The sequence below is a fragment of the Peromyscus californicus genome, unplaced genomic scaffold (genome assembly GCF_007827085.1).
Source record: "Peromyscus californicus insignis strain IS unplaced genomic scaffold, ASM782708v3 Scaffold_9__1_contigs__length_137607984, whole genome shotgun sequence".
NCBI classification, from domain to species: domain Eukaryota; kingdom Metazoa; phylum Chordata; class Mammalia; order Rodentia; family Cricetidae; genus Peromyscus; species Peromyscus californicus.
The window spans coordinates 125,086,909-125,101,648 of record NW_026294617.1 but is presented as its reverse complement, the minus strand read 5'-3'; the positions used below and the strand labels follow the sequence as shown (position 1 = coordinate 125,101,648).

Here is a 14,740-nt window from a genome sequence, read left to right as displayed (position 1 = left end):
GAAAACATTTATGACTCTCTTTGAAATATCCAAATGTCATCATTCCCACTCATTCATTTTTGGACATTATTAAGTAAATGGCAGGTTAGTTGAATAGAAACAGTCATCTTGTGACAGTTGATTTAATATCACAGCAATCAGTAAGGGACCATGAGTCAGGTAGCATACATGGAGTAAATATGGCAGATAATTGGACAGTTCCTATTTCTGGCTGGACAGAGCACGATGACATGTGTTTACATAATGCTACTCAGAGTTACACACGATTAAAAACTTAGAAAGTGTTCATTTAAACGTTGAACATTGTTGCATGGAAATCGGGAGCATGGTTTCACAACCGTTACCCTACTATAAAGGGTGAGTGTGGTATTGAAGAAATCTCTTTTATTCCAATAGCCTCCAATAGCCTTAATTTTTTTTTTTTTTTTTGCACTCTTAGAAATGGAGGTTTTTGTTTTGTTTTGTTTTGTTTTTAATTGGTTTTGGTCCACACAAGGTATTTCACATTATCTGGCAGCACAGGGGCCCCTGTGGTTCTGGTGCAGCATTTTTGGAGGTGGGGCGGGCCCAGCACAGCTAATCAGCCCTGTGCAGGAGGAGGTGAGAGGTGGAAACCTTCAGAAATGGAGAGGGCAGCAGGTGTGGGCCTAGCCTCACTCAGTCCCGGGCCTCAGTTTCCGCACTGAGCAGGGGAGAGTAAGGTCTGAGGGTTTGGGGAAAACAAACACAATTCCTCAGAAGGCCTGCAGTATTTAAGGCCCAGGTGCACCCCCATATCTTTGCGGGGGGGGACAAACAAAACACAAAACCCCTAGTTTTCTTTCATTGAAACTGCCTTCAGTTTCTATGGATTCGCAAACCACAAACTGAAGAGATGAAGAAACCAGAAACTCTTTGGGGCCAGCCTCTCCCACAGCCTGCTGGGAAATCCACAGCCTGGCTATCCCATCAAGGACCCCATGTTCTCTGTCGGGTGGTTCAATCCTGCGAAGGAAGCAAAGCATGATGGGTGAAGAGGGAGCATAGCTAGTACAGGCCTGTCCTCCCAGCCCTCAGGAAGCTGAGGCAAAAGGATTGCAGTGAGTTCGAGGCCAAAGAGTGGCCCAGTTTCAAAAAAACAAAACAACACAATGAAAACACAGGAGAAAAAAAAAAAAAAAAAAAAGAAAACAGAACCAAAACCCACACAGGGATGTTGATGTGGGGAGCCAGCACCCTTGGGTGCTTAGTAACCTGCCTCCTCCTGACAGTAGGTCGGGTACTCAGGGCCCTCGACATGTCCATTACCCTCAACAGGAGCCCCATGGTCTGCTGGGCTCTGTGGGCAATACTTGGGGCCTTATATCTGCCGCCCCAGCCCGAAGACCCGGCCGCTCTGGTTGGCGCCCTGCGTGTAGCCCATCTGCAGTGACATGGAAGAGTTGTCGCACTTGTCGGTGTCCAGGTTGGTGTCATAGATGTGCCTCTGGGTCCCTAGAGCTGTCATGCATACTTGTTAGTACCCATCTGGAGACTGATGGTGCAATGGTCCGTGGGAGGCAAGATGTGGTTCTTAGGGTCACAGAGATGTCGTCTGGTACCATAGGCAGTCATGCCAGACTGGCTGGCACGTTTGTTGGTGCCCTTCTGCAGCCCGATGAAGCACTGTCTGGCCTTCATAGTGGCATCATCAAAATTCCTCTCTTCTTTCTCTGAGTATTTGACCCCGATGTCTATGCCACTCTGCAGCCCCTTGGTCTTGGCCTTTCCCGCCAGTGCAAGCAGAGACACTTGCACCTGCGTCATATTCCCGCTCTCAAACAGGTTATTGGCCTCGAACAGGTCCACGGGGTTCATGCCGCAGCTGACCATGGCTCTGATGAAGTTGGAGAGGTTTTCTAGCTGGTGCCAGTTCTGCAAAGAGCGGTTAATCTTGGGGACAGAGCTTGGCTACAGCTTGTTCACGAGTGTGCATAGGATGACACCATCTTTCAGACCCTTCTAGAAGTCAGGGCCAATGGAGAGACCTGTGAGACCCTCTGTCCAGCTGCAGAGTTAGGCTTCCTTCTAGGGGTCGTATTTGGACAGGAGCCGGTTCCTGACCTCAGCCTAGAGCCTGTAGGATGGGCCCTTGTTAAACTGCACAGAGCTCATGGTGGAGACTGAGGGACCCGATGTGGGACGGGTGGACCACAGGGACCAGTTGCGGATGGCCTGGGACAGGGCTAAGCTGCCTTAATTTCTTTTTAAAGATTTAAACTGTTTTTTTTTTTTAACAGTTTTTCTTCAAGAAATATTTTCTGGTCTTTGTCTGACTTCATATTTAAAAAGCTATCTGGCCGGGCGGTGGTGGCGCACGCCTTTAATCCCAGCACTCGGGAGGCAGAGCCAGGCGGATCTCTGTGAGTTCGAGGCCAGCCTGTTCTCCAAAGCGAGTTCCAGGAAAGGCGCAAAGCTACACAGAGAAACCCTGTCTCGAAAAACCAAAAAAAAAAAAAAAAAGCTATCTGTTTTTATTCTTCTCTCATATAATGCATTTGGACTGCAGTTTCTCCTTCCCCAGGAAAGATCTTTAAACAATGGCTGACCACTGGTGACTAAAACCAACAGAAATTAAAATCTCAGTAAGGCACAGGTACTATAATCTATCATTTTCTTAGTGAGTGCGACCCAAATTCTCAATATTTATTAGTTCTTTTATGACCTCTCTCACTCTGACTATAACACATGCAGTGTGAAGTTGAAGATTTTGTTTCTTCATTTCAAAGCCTAATCATAACACCTCTAATATGTGCCAGTGCCTACTAGTCCTTACCATTTATCAAATTAGTACATGGCTGTTAACTCTTTAAACATGACTCAAACTGTCCCACAAGGTTAGAAATCCCTTCAGTTTTCATCTGTCAACCAAGCATTACCATACTTGCAGGAGTCAAGACTCCTAGTCTTGAGTTTCTGCCCATGTTCTCCAGATCTCCTCCCTTCCCTGATGTCCAGGATAGTCAGTTGCAGCTATTCAACAGACCCCTCTGTCCTTGACAGGTGGGGCAATAGCCATCTCACACAGGAACATCACTCTTCCCCAGAACTCAACAGTCTCACTAACCGCCCTTTATGCCAAACCTATGGGAAAGTTGTTTGATTTCTTTTAATCCCAGGTTTTTATTCTTTATCACAAGAAGGATAACGATGTTCTAAATATCATAATATTCCTGCTAAAGCCACCCACACTATTGTTATTTATTTGTATTTATTTTGGTGATACTGGGTCTTACAGTAATTGGAGATTGAACCTAGGGACTCAAACAAGGTAGGCTAGCATTACCACTGAGCTGCATTCCCAGTATACTTCATGTTTACTGAGACAGGTCTCACCATATAAGCCAGAGAGGTGTTTAACTTCTGATTTCCCTGCCTCAGTGCCTTTTCCAGGGCAACTTTATGTTTACTAAAATACAATCCATACGTATCATTCATGTTTGTACACATGGTCAAACAACAACAATGCAAAGAGAAAGTCACTATTATTTTTCTTGTTACATATTGTCTAAAGCTATAGCTCAATTCTGTCTCCACTTCCTATTGGCATTACTAATAGGGTAAATAAGGAAACCTAAGTATGAGCCATTTGAACTTTTATATATGCTCCAAGAACATTAAAGGAGCATCAGGAGGACTCTGGAAAAATTAAAACACTGTTGCTTAATCCATACACATTTGTTAAAAATTAGAGAAGTTACCATACTACTAGTGAAAACATGACATCGTTTAGCAAGGACATAATCTCATAAAGCCAACATTTTCAACTCCTGCATCAATAGCCACTGGTGTTAGCATGTAACTTTATGCTACTCATTGCAGAGGGCTTGCATACATGGAAATGAGCTGACTTTACGATTTGGAAGGTTTTCAGCTGGGCTAATTCTGTAGTAGCCCTGTTTCTTTTCCTCTCTGTGTGCTGTCGCACTGGATGCTTCACGTTTAAACGATGGACTGCAAAAGCTCCTCTTCAGAAGCAATGTGAACAACAGAGAGATGAAAACTTGCTAATGCAGTTGGAGCCACACACTGTGCAAGAGCAGCAAATTGTTTCCTTGGTGGTTTTGACAACATTGCCTCTGAACATAATTGAATGTCATTCGTTTATATGTTTGCAAATGAGGTCCCAGTGACATTACACCTGGGAATGTGCACACTCAGTCGTCTGTTTATGACAGAGGAGCCAGGCATATGGCCTGTGGACACGGTTTGGCCCCAGAGCTGTCGAGAAACCCTCGTACCAGTGTTCAGCGGGTTGGCCCCGTCAGTGCGAATCAGTTTTGTCAGAAGCAGAGCCCCATGTCAATAAAGCAGTAAGCGCAGCTTCCTTCCCTGCTGCCAGCCCACCAAGCTGCTCTGCCCTGAGATGGGGAGAGTCCTTGCACATATAAGAGAATGTCACATGCTATGTAAATAAAAGAATGAAGAGGCTTCAAGGAGAAGTGGAGGGTTGCTATGAAGCCTGAACAAAGGGAAATTTAGAAGAGATTTCTAAGCGGAGAAACGTTGAACATTGTTGTATGGAAATCATGAGCACTGTTTCTTAACCCTTATCCTATTATAAAGGGTGAGTGTGGTATTGAAGAAATGTCTTTTACTCCAATAGCCTTAATTTATTTCTCTTTAAAGAAGACTTGAACTATTATTTTATTTTACAATTCAGTTCTACATATCAGCCACGGATTCCCTTGTTCTCCCCCCTCCTGCCCCCTCCCCTTACCCCCAGCCCACTCCCTATTCTCACCTCCTCCAAGGCAAAGCCTCCCCGAGGACTGAGCTCAACCTGGTAGACTCAGTCCAGGCAGGTCCAGTCCCCTCTTCCCAGGCCGAGCCAAGCAATCCTGCATAGGCCCCAGGTTTCAAACAGCTAACTCATGCACTGAGCACAGGACCCGGTCCCACTGCCTGGATGCCTCCCAAACAGATCAAGCCAATCAACTGTCTCACCCATTCAGAGGGCCTGATCCAGTGGGGGCCCCTCAGCCATTGGTTCGTAGTTCATGTGTTTCCATTCGTTTGGCTATTTGTCCCTGTGCTTTATCCAACCTTGGTCTCAACAATTCTTGTTCATATAAACCCTCCTCTTTCTTGCCAATTGGACTCCCAGAGCTCCACCTGGGGCCTAGCCGTGGATCTCTGCATCCAGATTAACAGTTTTTCTTCAAGAGATATTTTCTGGTCTTTCTCAGACTTCATATTTAAAAAGATTTTTTTTTTATTCTTCTCTCATACAACACATTTGGACTGCAGTTTCTCCTTCCTCCACCCCTCCCAGTTCCCCCCTCCACCACACCCTCCAGATCCACTCCTCCCAGTTCCCCCCTCCACCACACCCCCCAGATCCACTCCTCCTCCATTTCTTTTCAGAAAACAGCAGGTCTTCCAGGGATATCAGTTGAACACAGCATAGCAAAATACAACAGGTGTTCTCTTTTTTAACCTTCTTTTTATTTATTCTTTGTCCCTTTAACATCATGAATCCCAATCCCACCCATCTCCCACCTCTCACATCTGCCCTCTGCCCCTGCAACTGACCCACAAAAAAATTAAGAGAAAAAAAGCAGGGAAAGGAAGGAAGGGCAATCTCATCATGGAAGCTGCAGTGTGACACAGTGAGTCATACAGTAAACCCCTTTATCCATACATCTTTACATGCAAGGGTTCATCACAAAGAATCATTGGTCTGGTCTGAGGCCCCTGGTCTCTGTTGCACTATCACTGCTGGGCCCTCACTGGGACTCTTTCTGGACATCCTGTTGCTGTCCTGTGTCCACAGAACTGACCCACCCTTACCCCATCCCCACGCCCCACCTCTCCGTGTTCTAGCAGATCACAGATAAGGTGGATATTAGGGAGGTCCAACACTTAACCCTGGTTCTGGGCCTGGGTAGCTGCAGGGTTGGTCAGCCCACCAGCTCCTCTCTTCACCACCAGGGGGAGCTCTCCAGCATTGCCCTGGCTAGTTCACCCCTTGAAGCAGAGTTAAGGGGTGGAGTCAGTTCTCCTGCTTTCACATCCTCAGGGGCGGATCTCCCACACCTACACCTTCAGGGCCAGCTCTACTGTGTTGCCCAGTCAAGCTGCAGGGGCCACTCTCCTGAGTGCTGTAGCTGATGAGGAGCAGGGACATCTCTCCTGCCTTATAACCTCAGGTCCTCAGGCATTAATAATGGGGGGGGGCTCTCTCCCCAGCCCGTGCTGCCACATGACAGATGAGTAGTGGGGACAGCTCTCCCATGCCCACAACATCGGTGCTGGCTCACCCACACCTCTGCCAATAGGGTCAGCTCTGCTGTGCTGCTCAGGTGAGGTGCAGGGTCCACTTTCCTGAATGCTGCAGCTGGTGGGGGCAGGAGCAGCTAGCTCCCTTGTCTGTCCCAGGTGGTGAGGGGAACATGGCTCCCCTGCCAAAGCATGCATGACAGACCAGTAGTGGGGACAGCTCTCCCATGCTCACAACTTGGGGGTTGGCTCACTCACACCTCTGCCAACAAGGTTGGCTCTCTATTGTGCTGCCTGGGTGAGGTGCAGGGCCTGCTCTCCAGAGTGCTGCAGCTGGTGGGGGCAGGAGCAGCTCTCCTGCTCTTAGACCTCAGGGACAGCTGCCTCAGGTGTTGATGGATGAGGGGAGGGCATCTCTTCCCTACCCACGCCCCCATATGGCAGATGAGTGGTGGAGCCAGGCCTCCCAGGCTCAATTTTTCAGGACTGGCTCACCTGTGCTCTTGTCAACAGGGTCAGGTCAGCTGTGCTTCCTGGACAAGGTGTAGGGCCTGCTTTCCCAAGTACAACAGGTATTCTCTTAAATCAAACAAACTGTGCTTCATTTGTTTTTGACGGTTATTAAAGACATTTTCATTACACTTACCAAATCAAAGCTGTTATTCAGCATCATCACTCACACAGTGGGTCAGTATGGTTCCAGCAACAGACTTGTTGCTTTATTTTTTTTACGTGGCCTTGAAATTCAGGAAACACCTTGGGAATGCTTAGTCACCCTCTACACGTTCAGCAATTTGTGTGGATGTGAATTTGTGTGTTCATTTTCTGCTTCCAATACATACTTAATAAATACTATTACACAAAGGCAATGTTAGGTATCAAGGGAACAAAACCTAGTTTTGATCCATTGCCAAAGTGATAGAAAAACCGGCACAGAAAAGGACAATTCGGCAGAAACAAAATACGATAACTGAGCTACAAATTAAATATGGGACCCCAAGAAGTTTCGCCAATCCCCTCACCAAAGGAAACAAAATAATGACAATAAAGCCTTGTACATAAAGATCTCACCTAAAACATGTGCATCTATATCCATTGCTCACCCAAAAAGTGCTCTCAGGACCCCAGGCCCAGGAGACACACATTCAGTGAAAAGACCCCAGACTTATTTTTTTTCTGGGTAAAGAGCTAATTTCCCATCTCATTCTTTAAATTTTACAGTGACTACTTTCGTATTAAAGACAAGAAGACGTTCACAACTATCTACCACTTTTCTTCTACATCTGATAAAGGAATCTACTTTGCAGGATACTAAATCATAATTTTTTTTTTTTTTTTTTTTTTTTTTTTTTTTTGGTTTTTCGAGACAGGGTTTCTCTGTGTAGCTTTGCGCCTTTCCTGGAACTCACTTGGTAGTCCAGGCTGGCCTCGAACTCACAGAGATCCGCCTGGCTCTGCCTCCCAAGTGCTGGGATTAAAGGCGTGCGCCACCACCGCCCGGCCTAAATCATAATTTAATTTAGTTTAGAATCCTCTAAGTGTAGATCTGGGAATAAACAGAACAAAGGAAAAGCCAGTTTTCTCACCCATAATTGTTTGTGGTACACTACCAGCTTCTGAGAGGGGTATCCAACGTTTCATCTGGAGACGACATTCTCACTTATGAAAACATTGGGCTGCATACACTGCTATCCTGGGATGAGATTCATGGGCCACAGTCTGGAGAGAACACAACTCCTCAAGACCTTCAAGAGTGGCTTCAGGCAGGACTGTGGCTCTCAACATGAGAAATTCCAAAATAAAACACTCATTACAAGGCGTGGAGGTTATTATCACAGTAAAATAAAAGTTAATGTTCACAAGTCACTCACTCACTACAGCCTCAGAATAGTTTGTGTTCAGCTCCTGGCCTCCTTAACACAGTGGAGGACTTCAAAAATCCCTTCGAGGACAGTCATTTGGACTCCATGATTTGGTAGTCACTGCTGTCAGTGAAGTTAGAATCCAGTGTGACTTATACAGACTGCGAGGAAGTGTCTATGTACAGTTTGAGAATTAATTTTACTCCTGACTTCGTTGTACTTTTCTACACTATTTTTCATTTGTCCTACATTTCTCATTTTTAAATGTTTAAATTAATATAAATGAATTTCTCAAGATTTCAATAAATAAACTTATGCATTCTTGCTTCTCTACCTCATCAAATCTCTTCTGCTTGTTTTCACTGTGAAATATCTTTTTAAAATTTCTCTCTAGTTCTATTTCTTATATAGAGAAACATTTAACTACATAGAATTATATTAGAGCATTCTTTATAGTAACATTTAGGAATAGTTATAGAAGTATCATATATGTTTGTTCCCTTCATCCACATTATTCCTAAGAAGTGTATGAGTATAGATATGATTGCTCTGTTTTGTCATAAGAATACCAAAAATCCACAGTCTCCACTTAACTTTATCCTTTGGATTGTACTTTTTGGATCTGAACCTAATGACATTTATTCACTATTATAATGTAATCTAGAATAATTTCCCTGCCCTAACAATTCTGTCTGTTCTGCCTCTTTGTATTCTTTCCATCTCAACATGAATAGGAGGTATAGTAAAATTCATTTATAAAACATTGTATCTACTGGAAATCTCTGTTATTCTGTATCTACATATTTTACTACTGCAATGAAAAGTTATAAAGTACCTAATCTTGACTCTGAGAAACCATAATAGCTTAAAGTGCTTTCTGAATCACCAAAGATTAAATTACATGCAGCATAATCTTATTGTCCAATACATTTGATTGCATTCTAATTATATAAAAATAACGCAAATCCACAAATGCTATGAATATTGAAATATATACTCTAGATTATAGGACGATTTCAATTTAAATGGTTTAAATTTGTTCATCAAGATATATATTTGAAAATAATAATAAAAACATTGAATTCAAAGTGCCTCTGTGTTCTGGACATAGCCAATGCTGTGGTGGTACAAGAGTGGAGATAGTGTGTGGGAAGCACAATGTTGACGTCACCCAGGTAATAATCATCACTCAGAACAATGGGTCTCCACAGATAAATCCCCCATGGCTTTGTGTATGACTCTAAAATCTGTCTAGTTGACTGTATCACAACTGTTTTATTCTTATGCTAGGCTAGAACAAATTAAATTTATTATGGTTTTATGTTTTCTTGTCTGTTATATCTCAGTGCTCATACAGTGTTCTCAGAATGCAAGATTAGGCCTTTCAAATTAGAGTTTAAAAGCCTTCTTCCAACCTGAGGAAATTAATTTTTTGAATGATTTAAGCATCTACATTCTAAAAAGACACCTGCTTTCTCTCACAGTAAATATATGTCTTTAGAAAAATTTGAAGAACCTTTGAAAGTTTTAAAAAATCAGTAAAGTCTACCAATAAAAACAGACAAGATACTCAGAGGATTCAAAGTAGGTTAAGATATCAAAATATAAATGCCATTTGAAATAGATTCTTACACTAAATTTGGGATTTTAGCATTTTGACACAGATAAATAGTGCTGCAGGGTTCCTCAATCAGAAGGGAACACCTGGTAGTGAGGCTCAAATACCTGAATTAAAAAGTAGTTTTGATATTTCAGTTATTAGATTAAAATCAGAAACCTTTAAACACACAGTAATTTATGTAGGGTTCTTTGTGTGGGGGACTTTTAAAGCATAAATCGACTCAGTTTGATTCTTGCAAGCTTCTAAATTGAAAACTTTAAGTGTCTGTGCCTTGGCCACAAGGTGCAATTTTATTCCATATCAAATAGAGAAGTCAAAAAGTAGACTATGATATCACGCTGTTAAGACATAATGAGAATATTTAACAATTCTTTTAAATAAACTCTTAAATGGAAATATTCATAGATGATAAAAAATATTCTGGTGGTGTGGTTTGACCTTTACAGTCACATAAGAGAGAAGAGCCCAATTCATTATTCATCCAGGTATTGCCTATTATAAAATAATAGTGGCTCTGAGCTTTCTGTATAGCCATTAGGAAGATCTGCATGCAGCCTGGTCTCTATAATGTAAATGAGAGCTTACAAAAATCAGTGAGTTGATTAACCTAGAAGACAGACAGTGTAAGGAGACAGGTTTTAACCAAAGGGAAATAAAGGCATTGCAAGAATATTTGTGAGGTTGGGGAGAGGGTTGAGATGGCTAAATGCCTGCTGTGTGAGCGTGGGGACCTGAGTTCAGATCCTAGGCACCCAGTAAACTCCAGACATGATGTAGTATATCCTTAAGTGGTGGGGAGTGGCTGTGTGGGAATAGGCTCAGTAATAACTGAAGCTAGTCTAGCCAGTCAGTCGGCTCTGGGTTCAGTGATTGTTCTTGTCTCAACAAAAGCGAAGAAAACAGTGAAAGATACGCAAAGTCATTTTTTCAGCTGCTACATGTTTTATTACCACTGATATTTTATTATCAACATCATTATTTGGAAGTATTGGATGTAAAGATTTCCTCTCACTTATATTAAGGTTTAAAAGTGTTTTGGATTAAAACATGTTATAATTCTGTAAATAATGTAAAAAGTATCTCCAAACTCAGGTTCTTAGAAAAAAATTGAACATAAACTTCTGCTTGTAAGTCCTTCTGGGATAGCCACATGAAATATTTACTAGAGATCAGAGAAAGAAACTCCTCCTAAGTCAAAAGATTTTATTTGCAATTTGAGCTTCCCAAATACGATAAAGCTGTACACACATTTATTTTACTGAAATTGAGGCTTCAAATCTAAGCAATGCCCTGCTACGCTCTATGTGCTGGCTAGCAGGGCATAGCACTGATGAGTGAGCTTTACCAGGCTGAATTGAAAAGACACTGGAAATGGCCAGACAAAAAGAGACAAGTGACTTGAATATTTTTGAGTGGATTCTGAAACAGGATTTTACAGTAATGCATGTACATTAAAAATACGTTTGGAGAGCATGAGCAAAAATAGTCAATTTTCAAATACTTTCCACTGCTTTCTGGGCTCAATTCTTTCTCTAAAAGAAAAGTGGCATGTCAGTTCCCTTATTGTAAGGACTGAGACCTCTCATGAGACCTGGAGCAAAGTCTGAAACTCGCCAAGCCAGCTCCAGGTGGACTTCTCTTTGCTTCAGTATGTGCCACACACACACACACACACACACACACACACACACACACACACACACACACACACTGCACTGTCCTTTCCCGCAAGAGTCTTTAATTTTGTGTCTTTTTCGAATGTACATGTTCTTACTTTGTAAGAAATGAAAGGATAGTATCAAGAATGCGTTAGGATCAGAATCCATCTCTGATGCATGAGCGGGCTTTTTGGAGCTCACTACCTATGATGGGACACCTCCTACAGCCTTGAGGCAGAGGGAAGGACTTGGACTTGACTCTACTGGATGTGCCTCCCCATGGGAGGCCTTGCCTTCTTGTGAGTGGGAGTTGGGGGTAGGTTGGGAGGGGGAGACTGGGGGGCAGGAGGAGGGAAGAGGGGGACCTTTGATTGGTGTGTAAAATAAATGAAAAAAATTTCTTAATTAAAAAAAGGGAAAAATGAATTAAAAAAAAAAGAATGCATTCCTACTGTGTGTTCATCTTGGGATCCTAAGCAGCCATGCAATGATTCAGTAGAAGCAGATCACAAGAAGAGACAACTCAACTGATGGACACAAGCAGTGTTTCCTTGTGACACTTGGAATCGCCACACTTCTGCTTTGCATGAGAATCCCATGCAGTGTATGAGAGGCAGAGCTGTGGTGCCAGTCTGAAAGACGAATAAAATTTTAAGGTCACTTGTATTCAAGTGATGTAATATTACAGTAAAATTCGTTGGAAAATAAAAGACAGCCAAAAGAATAAATTAGAAGACTTATTGACTGGTCTATGCTGTGTGCTGAATTCTACACAGTATTTATATATTTATATATGGCACACAGTCTAAATGTAGATCAGAAAACATAAACAAAAGGCAATTATCAAATATTTTTCACAGGCATTTTTCATTCTTTATCTAAGGATATATTGTGTTGCATAATTTTATAAGCATGAATATTTTCTTTTCATGATGTCCGTGGAGGGAAAGAAGAAAAACAATTATTTGTTGTATAACAAACAAATTTTGGGATGTATTGTATTTGAAATATTTATTTATTCATTTATTTGTGTGTGTGTGTGTGTGTGTGTGTGTGTGTGTGTGTGTGTGTGTGTGTGTGAGAGAGAGAGAGAGAGAGAGAGAGAGAGAGAGAGAGAGAGAGAGAATACACCATGTTTGTGCAGGTGCCTGCAGAGGTCAGAGGGGGTGTCAAGGTCACCCATTTTGAGTGCTGGGAACTGAACTCAGGTCCTCTGGAAGATCATCAAGCCCTCTTAACTTCTGAGCTGTCTCTCAGCCCTTAGGAAGTATTTTAATTTTAGTTCAGTTGGCAAAAATTATAATGAATATGCAAATTAGAAATCACTCAGTGTGTATTACAAATATTTGCACATTTGTAAGAATCCGAAGACTCAGGCTCTCCTTCCGAGGAAGAAAATGTTGAGATACATGAAAGCAGCTCTGGTTTAGATGAAGTCGGAAAAGTTAAACAGTTCTGCTCTTCTTATTTGGCCTCCTCTCTCTCCTGAGTGTCTTCATGACACATTTGCGGGGTTTCTTTCAAGCTGCCCCCCTTCCCCTAGCACTGCAGTGTGGAGAAAGGGCCAGTCACTGTTCTCACCTGCACGTGCCCATCACCACCAGAATCTCCCAGAAAGTGGTAACTGCTGAAACTTGTCTTTTTCATATTTCAAACTCCGTAATAAGAGTCATCAAAAAAAAAAAAATCCCATTTCGTTTCAGTTTTATTAAGTAAACAAAATTGAAGAAATGCCATGGATAGTGAAACAGAAACTTAAAATACTGTCCTTCTGGGTGACTTTATGCCTTTTTATAAAAATCCTTCATTAATTAACTCCTCTTATCAAAATGCAAATTTTGAACCTGGAGCTCACTTACAGTCTCTCGGCATCACTGACGGGCTGTAAATGGAGAAACACAAAACAACCTCATATTTTCTGATTGTATCCTTCAAGTATGTCTCCCCAAAAGTACACTGTGAAGATATGCTTTATAAATATTCTCTACATTTATGTATTTCTTGTGGGATTCAAAATATTTAAATCACTTTTTAAAGATTATTTCAGAAAATGAGTTTGGAAGTAGCGCCAGGAATTTCATCAAAATTACAAAAACCGATGAAAACTGTTAAACGGGAGATATATTGGAAAAGACTGGTGGGTAGTCGGCTGGGAGCGCTTCAAGGGTGCAATGGGCAGGAGAGGTTAGGAAAATCAGCTCATACAATGCCATGAGAATTCCTTGGGAGAGAGTCTGGGTGCGTTAAAACACAGGGAAAGGAAAAGGGAAACAGACCTGTGCTCTAGCATCTGCAGCGTGAGAGGTAATTAGGAAAGTCAAGGTAGAAAGGTCAAGGGGAGTATTAAAACACAACAGCAACAACAAAGCAAAACCAGTTCTGTCGTAGGGAAACGACGCACAGTGGTTTGGAAAATAGTTTTTATACCATTGCTAATTCAGATACTGAGCATTCAACTGTGCTAAAGCCTAGAAACTGGGTGGCATGGAGGACAAAACCTGTGAAATGTGGAGAAAATTCTCTAGGTATGTTTAAGAAGGCCACATGAGCGAGGCTGGAAGAAGGAAGTCACAGTTTTCGTGCCGTCACTGAGGCAGACTTGCTGTAGTCTGTAAAACTGCCCGAAGGAAGGCAAGACTGCAAATAAGGCGTCCACTTCAAAAGCCTTCACCGTGGTCCCAGACTCCAATCCAGAGTGCAGGTGAGCTGACAGTGGGAAGAAGGAACGGCCAGACATTAAGGAAGTTGAACAACAGAGTATGTGATGAACCCAAGGAGGTAAGGGAAAGCAAGATTCACGGGTGCTATTTCCCTGTCTGGCCAGGACGCTACCCTCCAGAACTCAGAAAGAGAGCTTTGGCAGCAATGATAATTTCAGCCGTGAAACTGTCAAGTCAATATTTCCTATGGGGTATGTGCCTAACCAGCGGAGGTTGGAATACTGGACTGGAATGAAGATGAATGTGCTGATAGCTCTGAGGAAAAGGGAAGCAGTCGTGATTTGGGGGGAACTCTGTAAGATACATGTAAGTATGGGAAGTCACCATGCAAAGTCTGATTTGGAGGAGACTGACCTCAGAGTGGGAAATTAAGCTCATGGATTCAAAAGTGCAAACCCTCCTAATGACGAGTGTCCAAGTGACCATCGAGTCGTTTGCTGGAGATGAGGAGAAAGTCCTTGGGAAAAAAACATTAGCAGCTCAACTCCCAACATGCCTCTCTGGGAATAGCTACAGATGAATCTCTACACCTAAGGAGTGTAGCTACACACAGAAGCTCAGTATTAAAGCCTGTGATAGCCACATGGTTAAGTCAGCTACAGTCGACTGTGTAGGTACCGGTGCTCTCAAAGCGAAGAG

General features: G+C 42.6%; 1 pseudogene; it reads right to left on the bottom strand.

Annotated features, from left to right (window-relative positions):
• Window positions 1-1,225: 1,225 nt before the first annotated feature.
• Window positions 1,226-2,133, bottom strand: LOC128106415 (calponin-2-like; annotated as a pseudogene).
• Between the last annotated feature and the right edge of the window lie 12,607 nt (window positions 2,134-14,740).